The sequence below is a fragment of the Mus caroli genome, chromosome 19 (assembly GCF_900094665.2).
Source record: "Mus caroli chromosome 19, CAROLI_EIJ_v1.1, whole genome shotgun sequence".
NCBI lineage: Eukaryota > Metazoa > Chordata > Mammalia > Rodentia > Muridae > Mus > Mus caroli.
The window spans coordinates 48,482,471-48,496,589 of NC_034588.1; the positions used below are offsets into that span (position 1 = coordinate 48,482,471).

Sequence of the window (14,119 nt, forward strand, 5' to 3'; positions counted from 1 at the left end):
AATTCTTCACTGAGTTAGAAAGGGCAATTTGCAAATTCATCTGGAATAACAAAGAAACCTAGGATAGTAAAAACTCTTTCCAACAATAAAAGAACCTCTGGGGGAATCACCATGTCTGACCTCAAGCTGTATTACAGAGCAATTGTGATAAAAAAAAAATTCATGGTACAGGTACAGTGACAGGTAGGTAGATCAATGAAATAGAATTGAAGACCAGAAATGAACCCACACACCTATGGTCACTTGATCTTTGACAAGGGAACTAAAACCATCCAGTGGAAAAAAGACAGCATTTTCAACAAATGGTGCTGGCACAACTGGCGGTTTGCCAGTAATAGCATCTTTTATGTTTTTGAGTGGCATTCAGTGTGAGTTGAAATTAAGCAACTTCTTCCCTAGTAAAACCCTAATGATTGCTGTAAAGAATTCCTCGTTACTATTCAGCTGCACTTTGCATGCCTTATATTTCAGGACTTGGAAGGCAAAGTCAGATGGGTCTCTGGGCTAGAGACAAATATCATATACTGAGTGAGTTCTAGGACAGACAGCTATGTAAAAACAAACAAACAAGCAAACAAACAAAAACAAACACACCCCACCCTGTTTTTTTTTAAGCAAAAGCAACAAACAAAGAAAGAAGAAAGCAAAGAATACGTTCCTGGCTTTCAGTTCAGCTCCTGCCTTGATTTCCTGCTGCCCTGAGTTCCCTCAGTGCTAGACTCTATCCTGAAATAAACTTTTCTTCAACAAGGGTTTTGATTGTTCATGTGTTTGCTTGGCTGGTTGGTTGCGTTAGGGATTTGGGGGAGATGAGGTGAATTTCATGGTGTTTAATCACAGTATAAACACATTAGATAGGGTATCTAATGATATTTGGCCATAACAATTTTATGTCAATTTTCTCAAATGTAGAGCACCACAATCAATCTACACATGCTAGGTAAATAGAAAGTTTATGTATAAACACCCTATAAATATTTCTACCATGCTGTTAGGGTCTTTTTTTTTATTAATCTCAATGTCACTTATATACTGCCTGTGACATAACTTGTAGTGTAATGTACTTGCATGTGATGTTCTCATAGTTGACTGCAGAATTTTAGAAAATGGAAATGTGAATTGACATGTCTAATGCTTATAGTAATAGGAAGGCATCTAATATAAGCATAGTATTTTTCCACTTTAGGAAATAAAATGGGGAGGGGAAAACTCAGCCCAGTTTTCTTTATTTGTGCATAAGATGGGAAAACTAAAGAGTGTTAGAATTTCAAACTGAGAAGTTGAGTTTGACCAAATTTGTATGCCAAAATACAAGGCTTAGAAAAGTTAAGGAAGGAAGAGTATGAGAAGAAATGATTTATAAAGTCTTTCCCAAAAGTAGTACCCACAGAAACTTCAGCTGTCTAAGGTATTCGGAAACTTCCAAGGAGTATTAATCTGCCTTTTAAAAGATGAAAGCCACCTAGCTTAATCCATAAGTTAGTTCTGCCCTCACTCAGCATTCACATTCCCAAGAAGCACAAGAAAAGCAACCAGAAAATTCCAGGAGAAAGGATTAGCTCCTAATTCTCCATGCCTTTGTCTTGGCCCTTGAGCAACATCATTTGAGTTTTAAAGAGCCATATAAGTAGAATGTCACTACATGTTATTAGGTACTAGGAAATGACCAGACAAGACTAGAACTTCAGGAACAGTGCTTAACTTAAACATCATTTTTATGTCACAAATGTACAATATGTGACCATACCAAGAATAAATTATTTCCCTAAGGGCCTATGATCAAAGCCTCTGTAATAAGAGAGATGGCTTTTACCAAGAAAAACAATGATCTTTCCCTTGTATTTTGGCCAGAAATTTCGTCTTAAGGTATTTTTTAAAAAATGATTGAAATAGTTCAAACAGAAAATTTTTTTAACCTGTTAATTCAAATACAGGACTTCCCAAGGGCATTGCACCTCAGTGATTCAATGAAAGCATGCAGAGATATTCTTACCGTACTGAAAACAGTAATAACAATCCTTATTCATGCTCAAGAATGCTGCCTAAACTTTGTTTTTCCAAAAAAAATATTATAAATATGGATTGGTACTAGGTATATTCTCCCACCATATTTGAATGTTAGATTATCTCCTGAGATGCTGTAACCATGGCATAATAACTCTGGAAGACTTACATCATTCAGTTTCCAAGAGAAATGCATTTAAAATACCACAATCTCTGCTCTCATTTATTGACTTAATTATGAAATGACCTCACCTTTTCTCAGTTACAAAATAAAACGAGCATCAATATAACACTCTTGGATGTAATATAGGATCTTGGTCTGTGAGAGCAGGGATTATAAGAATTTGGTAGGATCCCTGAAAAGGCAGTGTTAAAGATAATAACTGAAACCAGGAAAAATATTTTTAAAAACCCAGCATACATGGAGCAAAAAAGAATGCTTTCCTCAGGCATCTCTATCTCCCTACTGCAGACTTCAACATATCTTATCTGATGTTTAAAGTTCACTGCCAATTTGATGAGATAACTAGTGCTGAAGTATAGCAGTCTCTTTCAATGTAAAGGTAGCTTTCCTGGGTGGAAGTCTAGAAGGTAGGTTTAGCAGTATCCAGATGATTTTCAGCAGAGGAAAGAATACACATCAAAGCTCAGAATGTTACATAAAGCAAGTGGAGGCAGGCAGATGAAAATGTTCAAGGTCATCTTTGGTTACAGAGCAGTTAAAGTCAAGTCTATCCTGATGTGCATGAGACCTTGTCTCAAAACAAAAACATAAAGAATCCAGCTAAGAAATAGAGTGACTATCTATTCCTTAAACATATATCAAGTAGAATAGTGAGCAGAAAGTTTTAGATACAAAATATTTTTTGTTTGTATATGTAAAAACAGAAAAATGCATACATGTGCAAATACACACAGACATACACACACACACGCACACACAGCATTTAGACATGGAAGCTGAACTTAACAATAATGAAGTTCAGAGGCAATCCTGAGAGGGTTGTTGGCTTCTTTTCTCCAGTAGGTTGCAGAATAACCAACACTAGAACAGCAGAATAGTTGGTAAAGAATTTTGTATATTTCTCCTCATTCTTTCTTTTTCCGTGATTCACCTACATCAAGCATAATGCCAATTAATTTACAAAATCCCTATCATAGCAATCCCAGGAGATGAGTATTGTGGTCCACACATTGCAGCAAGGATTCAAGTGCAGTGCATTTTGTGGTAAAGATTTTACTATTGTTTCTACACTGTCATGTGCTAGCAAGCTGTCCATCAAGGACCATGCAAGGACTAGTTCAGATCACCTTGGGAAGAAACTATATGTAACAGCTATCACAGGACAACAGGAGTGAGAGAGTGGTTTGAAAACTTGTCCATGGACAAAACAAAATGTTTTCCCTCTCTTTCTTTCTTTCTTTTTTTTTTTTTTAAGATGAGTGATTTTTCTTCAGAATAAAAGGGTAGAGATTATGTTACGCTGTTATTATGTAATCATGGAACTGCCTATTACTTTGTATTGCTTTGGATATCTAGAAGAGGGTCAATGACTCATTGTCCTATTGAGATGGATTTGACCTATTACACAGAAGAAACACTCATTTCAGAAGCCAGGCAAAATAATAGGCACTAGCTCAGCATAAGAGCAAACCTTTCCTGCTGGAAAACCATGAGATAATTCGGGGAAAGAGGTGTTAAGATTTCTAGACAGAAATGTCAGCAATCAAAATCTGTGTCCATATATTCATCCATTCCTTACTTAACTCATCAAGTCAAGGTTCTACAAAACACTGGACTTTTTCAGCAGCACACACAAGGTCAGATGGCAATCAGCTGAGTCTAAGGTACTTATCATTGTACTAGGTCATCATTTTCATCTGCTTTTTGTAACACTTTGGTAAATTTTGTAGTAACTCTCTCAGTAAATATTTCCAATAAAGAAGTTAGAATAGGAGGAAACTTCACATTTTAGCCCTGCTCTTCATTACTCGGCATATTTATCACATTTAGCAAAATGAACATGCTTAATCACTTCTCCTTAGCATTTATTTTGGTAGACTTTTTTTTGAAGATTGCTAAAATAAAATATATAGATGTGACATTATAACAATATTGTACTGGCTATTTTTGTGTCAACTTGGCACAGCTGGAGTTATCACAGAGAAAGGAGCTTCAGTTGAGGAAATGCCTCCATGAGATCCAACTGTAAGGCATTTTCTCAATTAGTGATCAAGGGGGAAAGGCCCCTTGTGGGTGGGACCATCTCTGGGCTGGTAGTCTTGGGTTCTATAAGAGAGTAGGCTGAGCAAGCCAGGGGAGGCAAGCCAGTAAAGAACATCCCTCCATGGCCTCTGCATCAGCTCCTGCTTCCTGACCTGTTTGAGTTCCAGTCCTGACTTCCTTTGGTGATGAACAGCAGCGTGGAAGTGTAAGCCGAATAAACCCTTTCCTCCCCAACTTGCTTCTTGGTCATGATGTTTGTGCAGGAATAGAAACCCTGACTAAGACAAATATAATAATATCTGTTCATTTAAGGCTGAACTCAGGACCAGATTTTCCCAGTTTGCCATTACTACTATGTAATTTACTTAATTCCTCTAAAATAAGTATACATATATATTGTTCTTTTTGAAATTCTCATTCATGAAATATGAATATTTGATTTTTCTCTGAAGACTATTCTTTATTTTACTCTCCCTTTTCCAATATAGCTAATCAATACTTATTGATTAATACTTAATAATTAATCTTTTTCATCTTCTGACATATGTGTCTGTGGAATTTATGTATAACTTGCCTAGGCATTGCCATTTACCCAACCAAGTCACCTTGGCAATGCCACTCAGGTGTTAGGGTTTTGTCTCTTTGCCTCCTTCATGAGTTCAGGGATTCCTTTATCACATCGAATTTCCTTTAACAAAGATATTGTATTAGATATATAGAATCAATTATTGTCTTTCACTCATCACTGAAGCTTGCCTTCTCTATGACTCCTCTATTCCCTGACCCTGTGTTCTGAATGTTGATAAATACTCTCAATTCTTATTTTTAAAGCTGATATCGAGTGTGAACATGTTAAGGAAGGTAGCCTTTACAAGTAATTGAGTCCCACAGCTCTGCCTCAGTGACTGTGAGTAGCGTCTTTACAAGATGTCCTTTTCCTCTTCATTGCACATTTCGTCATGTGTGGGCTCATAAAATGGACCATCGTTAAAGAGTTGAACCCTCACTAGACACCAAACTGTTTCTACCTTGCTATTTAAATCTCTACCATTCATAAAATCATGAAATAAAAATGTTTTCAGAAATTACCAAGCCTAGGATATTTTGTTATATGTGAGAATGTCTAAAATGTCACTTAAAGATAGCAAGTAGTTTATGATCTTGACCTGAAGTCTGTTGTTTTCACATATGAAAAATATGTACGCATGAGAAATATGTACGTAGTAGCTTCTACGGGGGAGAGATTTGAAGGAATACTTTGATATGAAAGAAAGTCTAGATTTCAGTGAATGTTTTGCAGATGCTTAAAATATGGAGTTAGACTTATAAGACTTGGGACTGATTAGCAAGGCCATTTGCTAGCAAAGGTAGGATTGCAACTAAAAAGGACTTGTTCTTCTGAGAGGAGCTTCTGGGTACAATGTCAATAAGAGACAGAACAGCTTGGCCATCCTACATTGAATGATAAACCGTTCACACACACACACACACACACATACACACACACACACACATGCCCCACTGAAGAAAAGCTCATACATATGATGTTGCCCTTTTTCCTTCTTGCTTAGGTCTGGCTCATTTTCATGTTCTCAAACATGCTAAAATTAATTGTGCTGTGCAACACACACACACACACACACACACTGGTCACCAGTACACTTGCATAGAATTTCACTATGATTATGCAGTCCTTTCTGTCCTGTAACATACCATTTATACCAGGTTGGGATTATACTTATAGATATTTACCCACTCCTACTTATTTTCTGAGAGTAAAAGTGTGTGTCATCACTTCTAACATACATATGTGATCTATCTCTCTATCTCTATGTATGTATGTATGTATGTATGTATGTATGTATGTATGTATGTATCATCTATGTGTCTGTCTGTATGCATGCATGTAAGTATGTACACACACATATATTTTTTAAGTCCTCTTTTAATACTAAGATTTTTATTCCTCCAAAGCAAGACTGTGTTACTGGTTTTTATTCCCTTAGTTCTTAATTGAATATCTGACAATAGATACTCCATTACCATTTGTAGAATTGCTTGAATTAGTTTATCTAGTGCATTAACTCTTAACTTCTTTGAAAAGGATGTTACCAGTGACTGAGTCACTAACCCACTCAGTATCAAGAAGATAAAGCTGACATGGCTTGCTCATTTACATTGACACTCTATTAATAGAGAAGGAGAGTTAATGTATGAAATAATATAATGTAGTAAATCACTTCATCAATTAAGCTGACATTAACTAACATTAAAATGATTCATTCATACGAAATTATTTGTTAAATTTAGTGGAAATAATCATTATCAGATCAAGAAATATATTTTAAAATTGCATTAATGAAAATGTCCAAGAGATTGAGTTATAATCCCATGTCTCCTGACCAAAAACAGTAATTAACGCAGAATGCATGTGCAATGGCCATTCTTTTCAGGGAAACTCTAAAGGGCTCACATGCATAGCTACTGTACACTGACATAGAAAGTCATAACAGTTTGGGGCCTTAGCATCCTGTGATATTTCTAGAGCATGGAGGGAAACTTGGAGATTATATGTTTGTAAATCACCACACAATAAACAAAATCAAGGTGATCCTGAATTTGTTGCTTTCTGAATCTCCAGTTTTACAGTATCTCTTGATATAGAGCATATCAGGTACAGTCACCACAAAGCCCTAAAGGATATGACTCTGTGAAGACTCATATGTTCACCTTGACAGTATACAAAATCACCTTGGAGATGAGTCTATGGCAATATCCATGAGGGATTTTCTTGATTAGGTTAACTGAAGTTGGAAGACTCAAGTGATAGACTAAGTAAACACAGATAGAAGAGCAGTACCATATATTCCTCTATGATTCCTGAGTATGAAAGCCCCATGACCAGCTATGTCAGGTTCTTGCCACTGTGAGTTTCTCATCATGATTGATGACCTCCTGGAACTGTGAGCCAGAATCATACCTTTCTTCCTTAAGTATATTTTACTAATTCTTCCATTGCAAAACACATATCTAATATAGAAAATTGATTCCATGATAGATACAAGTTCAGGGCCTTTATTAAATTTCCAGATCTATGGTGTTGATGGCTTTTGAAGAAAATTCCCCATTCGACCCTTTGTTTGGATTGACTTAGTAGCTGTTGTACAGTATTTGAAAGTTAAAAATCATGATTTCTATATAATTAAGAAAGAATATACTTTATGTATGTAGCTTGTGACATTCCTGGGAGACACCATCTGTAATACTTTCTGTCTGTTGAAAGAGAAGTTTTCTTAATGAGGGAGGAGGACTACACTTTTTTGATTTTTATTGTTACTCCAAGATATGTATTCACATCTGAATATTTGGAGTGAAAAGCCTCCGATGAGAGAGAATATGAGACATTTGGCATCCCATTACAAAGTACTATAACCGATCTAAATATAGAGCTATAGAGCCCCAACATTATGAATCCATTCATAATACAACTCTAACATGTAAGGCGTAGAAATCAGTATGGAAGTTTGCTAGGAAACACTGTAAGAACTAGAGGATCAAAGAGTTTCCCATGAGATGGTATCTCCATTTCTCAGGAGTAAATCACACTCAGATTATGTCTCCCATCTTGGTTTAATGAACATCGTTTTCATTTTGTTGACTCTCACAATGCATAAATGTTGCTGAGCCAAGCTTTTAAGTAAGTACTTTGTTCTTCCTAAATAGAATTCTAAACTATCCAATTAATGCCACTTTACTACTGTTTAATCATTTGCTGCCTTATTAACCTGACTCTAGCAGCATTTACAAACAATTGAGGGAAGATTAAATGGGCCCTGCCTTACAAGTAGCTGCTCTGGATTTGAACCCTGGATATATTGCTTGCTGACACTTTAATCTAGAATGAGTCACTTAAGCTTCCTACCTAGACTTTTGGGATTTTCAATCCCTCAGCATAATAAGGCTTATTTGAAAGATGGAATGATGTGCATCAAACACAAGACACACACCGGGGCTCATAAATACTGTTTCCTAATCTATCTGAAGCATATGTTTATTGGTTAACCTATTTCTTACTACAGAAGAGATACCGAATAAATAACCAAGGAGATTATAATGATTACTCTCTCACTGAAAGCAGGGATCCTCCCTTTCCTGTGAGTCACCTAGGCAATAAGGTCGCCTTGTTATATCTCTGACCTGGCCTAAAATACAATGTCACAGTGCCATGGATGAAGCATTTTCATGTCTTTGTTAAAGCTATGCTTTACAAAGGCAAATAAGAATACAATAATTAGTAATGAGATATGTTTGTAGAAACTGGGTGAAAACAATCACTTCTTTATGAAAACATTTCCTTTTGAGGAATGAAAATACCTACAATTATAATTATGACCACAGGATTAAACAAATATTGCATTACCTAGTGAAAATCTTCTATAGTATCAAGTCAGTTATAATACTATTGCCTAGAAAGGAAGTGGCCCATCTTTAATAATTAAGATTCTGCTGGGAATATCTAATGAAATCTTGCCCTTCACTTAAATCATAGTACATTTATCTAATAAAAAGGATGGTGGTAAGCAAAGAGAGTGAGGCAATGTGTAATTTGCAGGCGTGCAACGCAGAGCACCACAACCTCTTAAGATCACTGTACTCAATGATACTTTGTTTTATTCCCATGTTTCATTTTGATGTAACCTAAAATAAAACTATGTGGGTTGAAAAGGTCTGCATTAGTGTTTCTAAAAAAAAAGGTAACTATTCTCAATAAAGGAGGAGCAAAGCACTCAATGGAGGAAATAGGGAAACAAAGTATGGAGCAGAGACTGAAGAAAAAGCAATCCAGAGACAGCTTCACCTGGGAAATCCATCCCATATAAAGACACCAAACCCAGACACTATTGCAGATGCCAAGACGTGTTTGCTGACAGGAGCCTGCCTGATACAGCTGTCTCCTGAGAGGCTCTGTCAGAGTCTGACAAATACAGAGGCAGATACTCACAGCCAACTTTTGAACTGAGCACAGGGTTCCCAATGAAGGAGTTACAGAAAGGACTGAAGGAGTTGAAGGGATTTACAACCCATAGGAAGAACAACAATATCAGGCAACCAGACCCCCCAGGGCTCCCAGGGACTAAATCACCAACCAAAGAGTACACATGGAGGAATCCTTGGCTCCAGCCACATATGTAGGAGAGGATGGCTTTGTTGGACATCAATGGGAGGAGAGGCCCTTGGTCCTGGGAAGGCTCAATGTTGCAGTATAGAAGAATGACAGGGCGGGGAGGCAAGAGTGGGTAGGTATGATGGGGCACTCTCATAGAAGCAGGGAGAGGGAGGATGGGATAGAGGGCTTCCAGAGGGGAAACTGGGAAAGGAGATAACATTTTAAATGTAAATAATTATTCAATAAAATAAAATATTATATTTAAATATGAAAGAACAACAGTTTTTATAAAATATATACAGTAGTGTCTATGGTTTTGGATGGAGAGGAAAAAGGTTTTTGACTTTTGTTTGTTTTTCCCATTAATTTATTTATTCACTTGACTTCCTGATCACAGACCCCTCCTCCTCCCAGGACCTCCTCTTCATCTCTGAGAAGGGAGAGTTTCCCCCCGGGGTACCAACCCATCCTGGCACCTCAAGTCACTCACTGCATCACTAATCACATTTTCTCCCACTGAGGTCAGACAAGACAATCCAGTTAGGGAAAAGAATCCAAAGGCAGGCAACAGAGTCCAAGAAAGGCCCTGTTCCAGTTGTTGTGGGACCTTCTTGAAGACCAAGCTGTACATCTGCTACATATATTCAGGAAACCTAGGTTCAGCCTTTTTATGCTCCTTGGTTGGTGGTTCAGTCTCTGGGGAAACCCAAAGGGTACAGGTCATTTGACACTGATGGTCTTGTGGAGTCCTTATCCTTTCTGGGTTCCTCAATCTTTCCCCCAACCAATGAATTTGTTCCAGTTGGTTGCTGGGCAGAGCCTTTCAGAGGACAGTTATGCTAGGCTCCTTTCTATGAATCCAATCTGACAGATACAAATGGCCTGAGGTTCCAAGGTAGTTGAAGAAGGAAGGCAGGCCTGCAAAATATCCCTATTGACCCTCTGAGGAAAGCTTAGCACATTGCCCCTCAAATTGGCAAGGGTTGCCACTGTATTCATTTATGTCCGTCTCACACAGGGCACCTGTGTGTCCAGGCCAGCACTGACAAATATAGCTGTCAGCAGTGACTGCCCATGTTGTATCATTGTGACAAGGTTTTGATTAACAATAAGGCATCAAAGTCTCACTGTGTGTCCCTGTGAATTCACTCCCTGTGCAGTCACTGTAGTAGTTGTCTCCTCTGTCCACACATAGACCTCCGGGGAGACATGGCTGACTGGCACATTCATCAAAGTTGAGTTCACAGTGGTCTCCAAGGAATCCAGGTGCAGCGTCACAGCAGTGAGCTCCAGAAGCATCCTGACACCATGACAACACAGCTGGGATCCACAGTCATCAATTTCCAACTCACAGTTCACGACAGACTACTTCTGAGGACAGACACACATGTAACGTCCGATGTCATTAAGGCATCCTGCCTCATGCATTCAGGGATCAGAAATGCTTTCATCCACTTCAAAGTCACAATGCCTACCTTGGTATCCACAGAAGCAGGAGTAACCATAGATTCCATCCTGGCCCACAGCCCTATTGTGGGAAGGGCTGGAAGCACACTCATTATGATCTGCTTCACAGAATCTTCCAGCATACCCAGCGGCACAGATACAGACAGGGTACTCAGGGTCTTTATGGCAGGTGCCCCCATGTTGGTAGGCATTCCATTCACAGGAATTAGTGAAAGTTTCACAGGTCCTTGGCACAGGAAGCCTCTTTCTCCTGGGATATCCCCACAAATGGTAATTCCTTGGCATAAACTGGAAAAGCAAGGGTCTTTTAGAACTTTATAATCTTTATCCAAATCATTGGATGTGCCTAAACAATTGTTGTCTTGTGGAAAGCCCTTATGCATAAACTTGATTTGGCAAGAATTTAAGAGACACCTGGTATAGTTTTTAATTGCAAAATGAATCCTCAATTTTATTGTAAAATATTCCTCAAGTCACTGCAGGACTAGATAAATTGTCCCCTACTGAGGCCAATCAAGCACAGCCCAATTGGGGGAACAGGATCCACCAACAGGCAACAGAGTCAAGGTAAACTCCTGCCACAGTTGTTGAAGAACCTGCATGTAGACCATGCTGCACATCTGATACATATGTGGAGTGGCCTAGGCCCAGCCTTTGTATGCTCTTTAGTTAGTGGTTCATTCTCTGAGATTCACCAATGGTTAGTTGACTCTGATGGTCTTCTTGTAGAGAACCTACCCCCTCTAGGTTCCTCAATCTTTCCCCCAAATCCTCCACAAGGCTTCCTGAGCTCTGTCTAGTGTTTAGCTGCAGCTTCTCTGCATTTGTTTCAGTCAGCTATCGGGTAGAGCCTCACCAAAGGACAGTTGTGCTAGCTTCCTGTCTGCCAGAAAAGTCGAGTATCATTAATAGTATAAGTGATTGGTTCTTATCCATGGGATGTGTACTGGCTGATTTTGAGTGTCAACTTGATACAAGCTGGAATTATCACAGAGAAAGGAGCCTCCCTTGAGAAAATGCCTCCATGAGATCCAGCTGTAAGGCATTTTCTCAATTAGTAATCAAGGAGGGAGGGCCTAGCCCATAGTGGGTGGTGCCATACCTGTGCTGATAGTCCTGGGTTCTATAAGAAAGCAAGCTGAGAAAGCCAGGGGAAGCAAGCCAGTAAGTAATATCCCTCCATGGCCTCTTTATCAGCTCCTACTTCCTGACCTGGTTGAGTTCCAGTTCTGACTTCTTTTGGTGATGAACAGCAAGGTAGAAATGTAAGCTGAATAAATTCTTTACTCCCCAACTTGTTTCTTGGTCATGATATTTGTGTAGGAATGGAAGCCCTGATTAAGACAGGCTGGATCTCAATTTGGGCCAGTCATTGGGTGGCCAGTCTCTAAATCTCCATGAGATCTTTGTTTTGCACTTCTTGCAGGCAGCATAACTTTTAGGTCAAAGAATTTATGGGNGGGTGGGTGGGTGAGTGTTGTTCCCTCGATTGGGAGTTCTGCCTTGCTGCTGGAGATAGTCACTTCAGGATGCATCACCCTCTGCTAGGAATATTAACTAGAGTTGCCCTTGTAGATAGATTCCCTTAAGTTCCAGTATGTGCATAGCAGTTTGTTCATAATAACCAGAAACTAGAAACAACTCAGATACCCCTCAACCAAATACAGAAAATGTGGTTTATTTACTCAATGGAATACTACTCAGCTATTAAACATGAGGGCATCATGAAATTTGCAGGCAAATGGATGGAACTAGAAAATATCCTGAGTAAGGTAACCCAGACCCAAAAGGAAATGCATGGTATGAACTCACTAATAAGTATATATTAGCCTTAAAGTACAGTATACCCCTGGTACAATTCATAGACCCAAAGAAACTTATAAAGAAGGAGGGCTGAAGGGAGGATGCATTACTCTCACTCAGATGGGGAAATAATACTGGCATTGATCCTCAATCATCAGGGAAATGCAAATCAAAACAACCCTGAGATTCCACCTCATACCAGTCAGAATGGCTAAGATAAAAAATTCAAGTGAGAACAGATGCTGGAGAGGATATGGAGAAAGAGGAACACTCCTCCATTGCTGGTGGGATTGCAAGCTTGTACAACCACTCTGGAAATCAGTCTGGCGGTTCCTCAGAAACTTGGACATAGTACTACTGGAGGATCCAGCAATACCTCTCCTGGGCATATACCCAGAAGATGTTCCAGCTGGTAATAAGAACACATGCTCCACTATGTCGATAGCAGCCTTATTTATAATAGCCAGAAGCTGGAGAGAACCCAGATGTCCCTCAACAGAGGAATGGATACAGAAAATGTGGTACATTTATATAATGGAGTACTACTCAGCTATTAAAAACAATGAATTTACAAAATTCTTAGGCAAATGAATGGAACTGGAGGATATCATCCTGAGTGAGGTAACCCAATCACAAAAGAACACACATGATATGCACTCACTGATAAGTGGATATTAGCCCAGAAACTTAGAATACCTAAGATACAATTTGCAAAACACATGAAAATCAAGAAGAAGGAAGACCAAAATGTGAATACTTTGTCCCTCCTTAGAATTGGGAACAAAATACCCCTGGAAGGAGTTACAGAGACAAAGTTTGGAGCTGAGACAGAAGGAAGGACCATGCAGAGACTGCCTTACCCTGGAATCCATACCATAATTAGCCACCAAACACAGACTCTATTGCCTATGCCAGCAAGATTTTGCTCATGACCCTGATATAGCTGTCTCTTTTGAGGCTATGAAAGCTCCTGGCAAATACAGAAGTAGATGCTCACTGTCATATATAGGATGGAACACAGTGCCCCCAGTGGAGGACCTAGAGAAAGTACCCAAGGAGCTGAAGGTGTCTGTAACCCTATAGGAGGAACAGCAATATGAACTAACCAGTACCTCCAGAGCTTGTGTCTCTAACTGCATATGTAGCAGAAGATGGCCTAGTTGTCCATCATTGGGAGGGGAGGCTCCTTGGTCTTGCAAAGATTATATGCTCCAGTAAAGGAGAATTCCAGGGCCTCGAAGCAGGAGTGGGTGGATAGGGGAGCAGGGCAGAGGGAGGGCATAGGGAACTTTTGGGATAGCATTTGAAATGTAAATGAAGAAAATGTCTAATAAAAAATTGTTAAGAAAATACTGTCATTGGTAGTGGATGGAGGGAGGGAACCAGAAGGGAAAGGTGATAAGGAGGTGGGTGAGGGAGAATCAGATATAGGTAGACCCAAGAAGAGAGTG

The 14,119-nt window shown here is 39.0% G+C and overlaps 1 pseudogene; it reads right to left on the minus strand.

The window, feature by feature from the left end:
- Nucleotides 1–10,221: 10,221 nt before the first annotated feature.
- LOC110285333 lies at nucleotides 10,222–11,476 on the minus strand (annotated as a pseudogene).
- Between the last annotated feature and the right edge of the window lie 2,643 nt (nucleotides 11,477–14,119).